Source organism: Stegodyphus dumicola, chromosome 2, assembly GCF_044657685.1.
Source record: "Stegodyphus dumicola isolate Sdum_Otavi_A_Nest chromosome 2, ASM4465768v1".
Taxonomy (NCBI): domain Eukaryota; kingdom Metazoa; phylum Arthropoda; class Arachnida; order Araneae; family Eresidae; genus Stegodyphus; species Stegodyphus dumicola.
In genome coordinates this window covers 81,843,432-81,854,101 of record NC_140769.1, presented here as the reverse complement: position 1 = coordinate 81,854,101, position 10,670 = coordinate 81,843,432, and the positions used below count along the sequence as shown (strand labels likewise).

Genomic DNA, 10,670 nt, shown 5'->3' with positions numbered 1-10,670 from the left:
CTAATTGAACCCCCTATAGATAAATGTACCATTTTGACAAACGTCTTTCGCCAATTCTCCACAATCCGGTCCATTGTAAAAAGCTGGATCCGTACAGTAACACGACCACTGATAGAATCCATTTTTTTCGGTAAGAATAATCATACCCCCTTTTTCAGTTTGACACGGGTAAGGATTCAGTTTGGGCATACAGAGTCCTCGAACACATTGCATTTCTTCCCCGTTTGTGCAAAGAAAATCACATGTATCCACACACCAGACTTTTTCTCGTCGACAATCTTTAAGCGGTATAGATTCGTTCATGGGGATGGAATCCGATTCTATGACAGAAGTAGGAAAGAAAAATAGAAAGAGACCAAACATCATCAAGAATATATACATTTCAGCCATCTTTTTTTTTTCTTTGGACAAAAAACAAAGGATAAGGATATGGAAAGACGAGTTGATCAACACGAAGAACGTCGATCTTGTCTTCAAACGGCTCTTCAGTCTAAAATTAATACTTGGCGAGATGCTTGTACGGCATGCTTTAAAATCATGGATGATTGGGCCACGATCGATTTTAAAAAATTCCATTTCATATTTGAACGATGGGTCTCGATTCTCAATCGTATCTTGGAAAATCCAATTCGTCGATTGGACCGTTACGAAATGTCCATGTATTATTGTGAAGAGCCAGGAGGACCCAAAGAGGTTATTCAGTTATATATTAATGAAACCGAAACCGAGGAAGGAAAAATTCCCGTCTACGTTATTTTTAATCTTTTCGAGTTTATTAAAATTCATCGCAATTACTGCTTAAACTATTCCACTTCGAACAAGATGCTAGTAGATCAAAACAGGGGCACGATCAATATGAACACCTATTATGCTAATCAGGTCAATGTAGATCAAACTCGATTTTATCGTAATGAAACGACATGGCAATTATTATTCATTTTTACTTTACATGCCTTGGCTCATTTAGATGTGTTTGATTTATACGATCACGCTTACTATGATACACACCAGCACGTTCGAGATTCAGTTTTCTTCCGATTATATTTCTATGGACAAGTCATTTGGGGAATATAAAGCAAAAAAAAAAAAAAAATGTCTTATCCTTCCAAAGTTCCTATTGAGTATGTTCAAAAAGTGTTAGAAGAGAAATTAAATCGAAACGTGCGTCGTTCTGAATTGACAGGGACATGTTCGTTGGGGCACGTTTTATTCGACTTGTCTCATTTACAAAAATTTTTTCCCCGCTATAGTCCAGAAGAGTTTATAAAGTTTCGAGACGATAAATTTATAATCATTCCGGGAAATTACTGGTATGACGCTATGAGTGAAGAACCTCGTGTCCAAGACTATGTAAAACGTTTCTTAAACCGTAATAAAGTAGAAATAAATCCAAATATGCGGCGTCGATCTCAACGTCAACGTTCTAGAAGTCGATCGAGAAGTCGATCTCAAAGTCCAACGAGAGTCCGAACACGATCTCAAAGTCCAACAAGAGTCCGAAGTCGATCTCCAAGTCTAACAAGAGTCCGAAATCGATCCCGAAGTCGCTCTTCGAGTATAGATATACCCATTCGGCATTACTTGGCTCCTCTACCCAAAAAAAGAGGGAGAAAGAGAAAGTCTAAACTCAAAGCTCGTGTTGGCTACGATTAAAAGTTTATAAAAGCCCTCGAGACAAACGAATCGGGTCTGATTCTAAAACCGACTCGAGGAATGGATCGAGATTTAAATTTGCCGGGATCTATTTGTCGGGGTATTCGCCAAGTCTGTCGCTACAAGGATCCTCAAACGAAACGTTACATCAATTTTGTTCGTGACGGGAGTGAAGACGATGAGTACGTGCTGCAACTGGAATATTAACAAATGATGGGATTTTCTAACGGATTAAAAGCCAGCGGGACAAGAGCCTTCCAGTGATCCGAATAATATAAATTATAAGGATCGTAATCATATACATAAGACGGTAAAATGGCTTTATCGGTATGATTCTTCCAAGCATAATCATCTCGAAGGGACAATACCCACACAGCACAAAAACATCCTTGGGATATCCCAAGGATGTTGCTCGCGGGATATGCGCACATCCTCAGGACATCCCGCGAACCTCCTAAACACCTCCTCCCGAGTGCTTAATGTCACATCCCGGGATATCCTCAGGACATCCTAACCAAGTCCCATCGACAGCGTGCGGGATGTCGTTAGGATATGAACTCCTACTTACTACATCCTCAGGACATCCCACGAACCTCCTAAGCACATCCCATTATATCCTAAAAACATCCTATCTATGTCCCATCGACAGCATATGGGATGTTATTAGGATTTAAAGTCCTACTTACTACATCCTCAGGACATCCCAATTTCCTCCTAAAGTCATCCTCCTGGCGCTTAATGTCACATCCCAGTATATCCTTAGGACATCCTATCTACGTCCCACCGACAGCGTATGGGATGTTATCAGGATTTGAAACACTAGTTACAATATCCCTTTAACCTCTTAAATACATACTCTCAACTGCTTAGTGTCGCATCCCAGTATATATACAGAGGAAAATTCCAGTGAATAAAACTGAAAATTTTGCTTTTATTTTTAAGATATTAAAAATATTGAATAATAAAATTACCCATTTAATAATCTTTACATAAATGAATCATCTTTCTTTAAAACATGTAAGGAATTTAGTGTTTTGATGACACTGTTGGGAAATTGTTAAAAGGAATAAATTGTATTTTTAAAACTAAATAAATTCCTAGCCTCAGAATAAATAAATATGTTTTCGTAACATGAGAATGCTGCAGGCTTTTTTATATATTTAATATTTAGTTGTAGAAATTTGACATTATGTTAACAATTCTTTATATCATTCAAAAGGTAACTCAAGAAGCTCTTCTAAAATTCTATCTTTCTGCTCACACAATTAAAAAAAAAAAAAAATCTGAAAGGCCTCAGATTTTAGCAGTCACTCAAAGAGGCTAAAAGTTTATGAATGCATAGATTATCAATACAGATGGGGCAGTGGAAATAGCAAAACATTTTATAAGATACTGACACCAGAAAGTTATAATGTGTCTTCTATATATTTGAAAAATGAAGAAATATATCATGTAATTATGTAGAAACATTAAAATGTTTTCAATTAGATATATCATGAATTAAATGCATTTTAAATCAATCAGATTAAAAATTAAAAAAAGCATTGTTAAGAACTGTGTGTAATGCTTTTAAATAGCTTGGCTTGTTAGTCAATAATATATTAGATTTTAAAGGTAAATATGTTAAATTTTGCCAAATGACAAGACTTGAATGAAAAGCGAAACAAGTTTACGACTGACGATATGAAGTCACATTTCAAAACTAATAGCCCTTTTAGATTAAAAAAAAAAAGTTCTGAAAATAATTTGCAATGGTTCATTGGTATTATTTTACGCAAAATTCAGTAAAATGAAATTTACCCGTTGAAATCAGCACCAAATTAAACTTTGTAAATTCTAGCGCATGTTAAAGGTTGTCTCATCCAGAATTTTATTACTAACCATTCATTTCAGAGCAAAATAAAACAGTAATTGCCATTTATATGACAATATCAAAAATTTAAATCTGCATTTTACGCAACATAGAAAAACTTCAAAAGATCTACTGTTTACCATGCAATTAAGGCATTTTATTCTGCTATCAACTCTACCAATTATTAATTCCATTAAGTATATTCAGTTTACTCTTTCTGCTCAATATATGCAATGTAAAATTTTCCATAAATTTATTAATTCATTTTATTTTGAGGTGAGCTTTTATTCAACTCTCAATGTCAACGAGAATGTTTAGTTCATTTTTTATTCGGTCTCAAAAGAGAAATCAAAATACGTGGATTTATGTATGTGTATTTATGAATCAAAATACATGAGAAATCAGTGAGAAAAGCACTGCTACCTTAAACTGTGATTATATATAACAAATGCAGTGAATTATAGTTAAAAAATAGTGAAAATATTTATATTTCTGAACTATTTCATATATAACATTTTCAGTTTCGCATATGTGGCAATTTAAGAACTTTTTTACATATACCAATTTTTTTGAAATATCTGCAAATTTTTGTATCTTCAAGGAAAGCTTATTCTTTCACCTTTGGTATATAAGTAATGGTAATATACCAGATAAAATTACTTAATGGGGAATACAGCAAAATATCTAACCACTTACCTTTGTGACTTCATCTGCAAAGAGACTAAAAAAGTAGTTCAGCTAAATCTGCTATAATAAATATTTATAATAATGCTAAATTATGCAATATCTATTAATATGACAAATTTTTGTAAAGCTATTTATTTGGATGAAAAATAAACACATTCAGAAATTTATGGCACTATATTATGATTAACAGAGGAAAAACACTTTTCAAAATTCAAAATAGTTTTTATTAATCCAATTTATCACATTTTATTTGAAGTCATGAAAAACAATGTTATATCCATGTATTCTTATGTATATAAGAACTCTTGATAAATTGGATCTCTGTCATTGCCTTTCACAGCACCTAAAATAAAAAAACACTCACAATTACTACATGTGAATATAACTCATAATTAAATTTAAACAAATGACTATTAGAATGCAAATTAAAGGAAGCATTTAAAATATTTTAACATTTAGTACCTATAAACAGAGCAGCAATTATTTGATTTTTCGATTATAGGCCTTTAAAATTAATTTAAACATGGGGGATGCCTTTTAAAATTTTTTATGTCAGAAAATAAACTCAAACCACCAGCTGAACATATGAGCAGTTTTATCAATCAGCCACTCGTAGGTAACCTGGATACTGAATCAACATATAAAGTTGCCAAGATAAAGAGAGAAACAAAGTTATGATAATCACATCTTACCTATTCATAAAACTATTTTAAATTTAATGTGTAGGCAAGTCCAAAAAGAGTGAGAATGAATTTATTTTGCAACACAAAGTAAAGTCTTGCAGGAGCAAAAAAAACTTGTCTCATGAGATTGGCAAGTAAAAAATAATTAACTGCATCTGGTAACATTTATTTGAAAACACATAAGTAATTGTTAGCTACGTGCAGAAAATAAAATCTGATCAGGGGCGTAGCTAGAGGGGGGCAAGGGGGGGCATCTGTCCTCGGGTGCAGAATCCAAGGGGCGCCAAACTGATGTTAGAACATTTTAGAATTAAATGTTTTCCATCCTTGGCAAGCAGTAGGGGGCACGAAATCTTCAGTTGTCCCTGAGCGCTGAAAACCCTAGCTATGACTCTGAATCTGATCATGTTAATGCAATTTTAAACTTTTGAATTTAACCGCAGAAATTTACCAAAGAAGTACTTGTAACAGTAGTAAATGAAGATGTGGCTAATCTTTACTGTATGGTACACCTTGGTTTCTGTCTGAAAAAAAATCGCAAAGTGGTATTGGTTGTTTGTGAAATGTGGAAGCCCATTGCGTCAAATAAGTTTTTCGGTAACCCTAATGTTGATAATGTTGCCGAAAGTAGCCTTTGGGAAAAAAAAAACTTTTTTTTTTGTCAATAAAAAGGAGTTATTTCTGCAAATATTGCCAATGTGCTGTGATAAATTTAGTTTTGGGCTACTTTTTTTAATAGCAAACCTTTTGTACAGTCCCAGGTTTTTGGTTATTACCATTCTCTTCAATTGCTGTGTTTGGTTGCACGGAAGTGGTATGGTCTTGTATTTTGAACATGCTATTTATTATTTTGGTGTGGGTACCATCGTTTGAGTATGTCTGAGGTGACTAAGAGACGAAAAATTTAATTGAATTGCTTACCTGGAGGATGGTGGTGGGAAGCCTAAACATATGCATGTGAAAAAAAAGGTATGTTAAAAAAATGACGTTTCATTTATTTTTTTGTCTCTGTGTGTTAATTTTTGTTAGAAGATTTGTTGTTTAATGTTTTTATGTTAGGAAATATGTATTTTTGGTAACTTATTCCTCTCTGTTTGTGTATTTTTGGTTGTCTGTGTGTTAAGACAGTGGCGAATTTTTTCTGGTAACTATGATATTTTTAACTTTCTGATTTTCTTAATGTGAAAATAGATCAGTGTGTACATGGACAAAGTTAAGGCAGTGCACAATGCCCAGTTTGTGCAGTTCATTGTTTTAATAGGTCGATGTGTACATGGACACAGAGTTTGTGTATGTCTTTGACTTCTTATTTTGGTTTTGTGTAGCGGCCACGTTGAAATTGGTGCCGATCCTCTCAGGTGACAATCTTGATATAAAAAAAGGAAACGATTCACCAAGGGTTACAGTAGAGTAAATTTTTACCAAAGATGTTCTACCATAATCACCATTTCAGTGGTTTAAACACTAAACACTAGTGGAGCAGTATGCAGAGATGAAGATTTGAGTTTTGTTTACACAGTATGATGGTTTAGGCACTCCATCCATTACAGTGAACAAAATTATAATAAACATAGCCACAATAATTGTCTATAAATATTGATGTATAACACTGCATTAACTAATATATTTCTTATGCTAGTATATACAGAATCCTTAATCGAAGGGAAAATCAGAAGACTGTGCATGCATTTTCCTTTAACTGAAATATGGATTTGACCATACAAATCTCAGTCTTACGGGACATGCCACACTATGCAGATAGACAGTAAAAAGTGCTTGTGTTGTTTTTATTTGTTAGAGGTATGAAATAAATATACTTCTAGATTTTAATTTTTTCTTTTCTTGTTTTACATTTGGATTATTTATCAAAAAGTAAGAAATTTTGATATTATTACAATATCAGAGTTAAAATTACAATTATTGGACATGTTAAAGTAATGAAAATTTTAAATTAGGTTAAAAATTAACCCTTAATGTGGCATATTTTTGAATTAAACTCTATCGACATTTAAAACAACAAAACGTCCCTCTTTATTAAGGACTTTAATTAACTAATTTTAAATCCGGAGCTATGAATGGATTTTTTCCCTTGCATGTTATAATAACTGAAACAAAATTACTCTGATACAGTCAAAATTCCTAAATGCAAGTACAGAAAATTTACTTTAGCAATTTAAAGAGATGAGACACACTGAACACATGAATAAATTTCTATCAAAGAATAATTTATTAAATTTGGCCCGTTCCATAGTAAACTTTAACCATTAGATTACATTATTACACCATGTTATCAGTTTGAAAAGCAAGTCATATGCCAGATCTTGGATGTAAAAGAAATGCACAAAATAATGTACAGATTATTGAAAAATGATGTATACCAATGTTTATAGATATAATTAAATGTAACAGAAAATTTACTGTCACAACCACATTTTTAAGTGAAATGTATTATTTTAACATTATATACAATATTTAAGGTATGGCATTAAATGCAACATTATGTGCCTGAATATAAGTTAGTAAATTAAAAATAATAATAATAATAATCAAAGAACGAATGTCATGAAAAATTTCAAAAACAAGCAGAATTTAATTTAGAAGACCTTTAGACACTTATGATAAATAAATTTGAGAATTCTTCACCCAAAATTAATTTATAATTAACTAAAACCAGTTTGACTGACCTTCTACAAAATCCTTCAGCTGCAATTTTTTTTCTAGCTTGAAAACCAAATTCTTCTCCACATGGTAATAACATCTTAACCAGTTGAAATTCCTGCAGAAAGTTTGATAACACAGTAATAGAATTAATAGAATAGAAAAATTAACACAAAAGTATAGAACATCATTTAAACTTAACATTATTACAAATTTTGGTGCTTTCTGACTATCTGCAAAGCTGTGAAAATTGGCAAAATGGTTAGTTTATGGTTCATATCTACTGCTCTGTTCACAAGCAGTAATTCAAATAAGCACTTTATAAGAAACAAGAAATTTAAGGATGCACACACACAAAAATATACACATTGGGTCAATATTCACATATTTTTCATCCAATGGAATACTATTCAGAAATAAAGATTAAATATAAAGCATGTAAATACATGTGTGTGGTATGCATATTCATAGTTTGCTATTATCGTGTGCATACTCTTGCTGTTTTAGCATAAGTTGAAGCTGTGAGAGCAGATGATAAGAAAGTATCAGAATTTTTCATGTATAAGAAAAGATTGCCCTGACAATAGTATCTCAATTGTTTAGCACTGACATTTACATAGCGCATTAGAAATATATAGCAATATATGTATAATAAAAAGATAATTGCATATTATTAATTCATTTTTTTAAATGCCAAACTTTAACAATTCTTTCACATATAATTACACAGAAATTCTTTCACATGAACATCTAAAATCCATTCTTAACTAAAGAATAAATAATAAAACCATGTAAATTTCTTATCAAGCCCATCATTTTCCGAAATGTCTACTTCTGAAAGTTTCCAGCATTTCTCAATATATTATTAAATTACTAAACTAAGCATCAATGATCGTCATGTTCGCTAATGTGGCAATATCTTTCACACTTCTTTGTTACCACAAGTAACAAGTAGGCTTCAATAAATCTTTAACTGTTACATGCTACTTTTGTCTAAAATTTGTACAAATAATAAAATTAAATGAGCTCTTTATAATATGCTCAAAGAAATAATTTTGTATGAAAATTTGTATGTTATATATTGGCCTGATTAATGATTCAGGAAATAATTCAGGTTTTCAAAGTGCTTCCAATAATTCAAATTTCAGCTTGTGTCAAAATAAAATCTATAACACAAAGATAAGCAAATTTCCTTATGAACAATGCATTTTAACATTATTCAATCACTGGCAATCACACAGTACTGATTGCTTCAATAAACATTACTGTAACTGTGTTATTTAAAAGACTGTAATGTTTTAATTATTTCCTTAATTAAAACATTACAGTCTTTTCCTCCTTCTAACATCAAAAGAAAACCCAGATAAGAAATATAAAAATATCAGTAAAAATAAATTATATTATTGAATGACACTTTACATTAATTACACTTATGCATATATTATTTTATTATAAATTATTTCAAAATCAAAGAAGAGAAGGGGGAGAAACTTTAATATTGACATTTCTAAAATGATATAAACATTAATCATTTAGTACAGTTTGTTATTTCCTGCAAAAAGAATTCACTTTTCTGGATAGCATTTATATTTCCATCTCACTTTCAATGAAACATTAAGAGAAATGCATATAATTTAAACACCAGTTTATTTTATTTATCAGACAGATTATGTCAACTTGAAAAAACCTATCAGTAAAATTCGGTAGTAATAATTCTGAATGTTAGGTAACTTGCAAGATTCAACAAAAATTATAAATACTTTTATTATAATGACAATACCATAGTAACATGAACATAAAATTAAACTGCATATAACTATAAAATAAGCCAGCATATAATAATGGTGCATTGGTTTCTAAAACAATGGGCTCGATGAAAAAATACATGTATTATGGTAGCTATTCATATTCTTCAGCTTTCCTAATATTCTCACGTTCACTTTACATAACTAAAGTATCTAAAATACAATAAAAATGCAAACAATATTTATGAGAAAATGTTAAAAGCAATCATAAGCATTTGATTGAATGACCATATTTTGTCTTCCTGCAAGTCGAATCTTAAAATGATATGCAGTTTGAAAAATGCTTAATCCTTTTATAAAATATTCAAAAAAGATTAAAAAAAGGCACTGTTCTGTTATCATGACCGGGTTCAGAATTGTATTTATGTATGCTTGTATATTTGTATGTTTGTGTGTCTACATACACACATCTATGCACATACTTACGAACACAGGTTCATACATTTCCGATTCTGGTCCCAATAACAGAACAGTACCCCCCAAAAAACTTGAATTACAAACTAGATTAAGATAATGTTTCAACCATACATATTTTGGACAAAACAATGCAAACTCTTATTTTTATACAATTGTTCAAACTATTTAACATAAATTTATTGTTGCAATAAAATAACAAGCAATCTGATCACACATATTATTTTGAAACTGAATGCATAAACTAGACTAAAAAAATTCAGTCATAAACATTTGGATAGCAGGTCAAATTAGATATTTGAAAAGACAGCCAGCCATTGAGATACACGTAATTCACGACAGAATGGTAACAATTCATAAAGCTGTGAAACATTTAACTGTCAAAATGACATAAATAACATAAATTCGAAAAGCAAAAAAAGTAAACATACAAGTATTGCAACTGAACTTACCTTTCACGCAACAAAAAATATCCATACAAGTTAACCTCATGGCGCAGCCATTTTGGATTTCGTTTCAAATCAGACAGATGTTTACGGATTTGCGGAAGAATACGAGAAACTAGTAGTTTGCCGGATACAATGTGCAATGACGCGAAAGAATATAGTTCTGTAGAACTTCCTACATTATTCCGTAATAAACAGTACTATTTCCTAATTTTTGTCTTTATCTAATTAATTAATTAATAGGGAAATAGTTAAATAATGCCGAATTCATTTTTAATGAAATGTAAAATTTTGCATGTATGGGACGACCACCTTCCGTCCAATATTTCTGAGAATATAAACAAATTTTGGAATCTGAGAGTATCAGTAAATAAATATATAGAATATCGTCTCTCAAACGACCACTTCTGAAAGTGACCAATAGTTCTGAGATTATAAATAAATATTGATATTAAGCATAATTTCTATAAGA

The 10,670-nt window shown here is 31.2% G+C and overlaps 1 long non-coding RNA gene across 1 annotated transcript; it reads right to left on the bottom strand.

Moving 5' to 3' along the window:
* Positions 1-4,399: 4,399 nt before the first annotated feature.
* LOC146998497 (uncharacterized) lies at positions 4,400-10,342 on the bottom strand. Its single transcript, XR_015039315.1, has 3 exons — positions 10,205-10,342; positions 7,560-7,651; positions 4,400-4,535 (listed from the first exon to the last, which is right to left on the bottom strand). It is a non-coding gene; the product is annotated as an uncharacterized LOC146998497 (long non-coding RNA).
* Between the last annotated feature and the right edge of the window lie 328 nt (positions 10,343-10,670).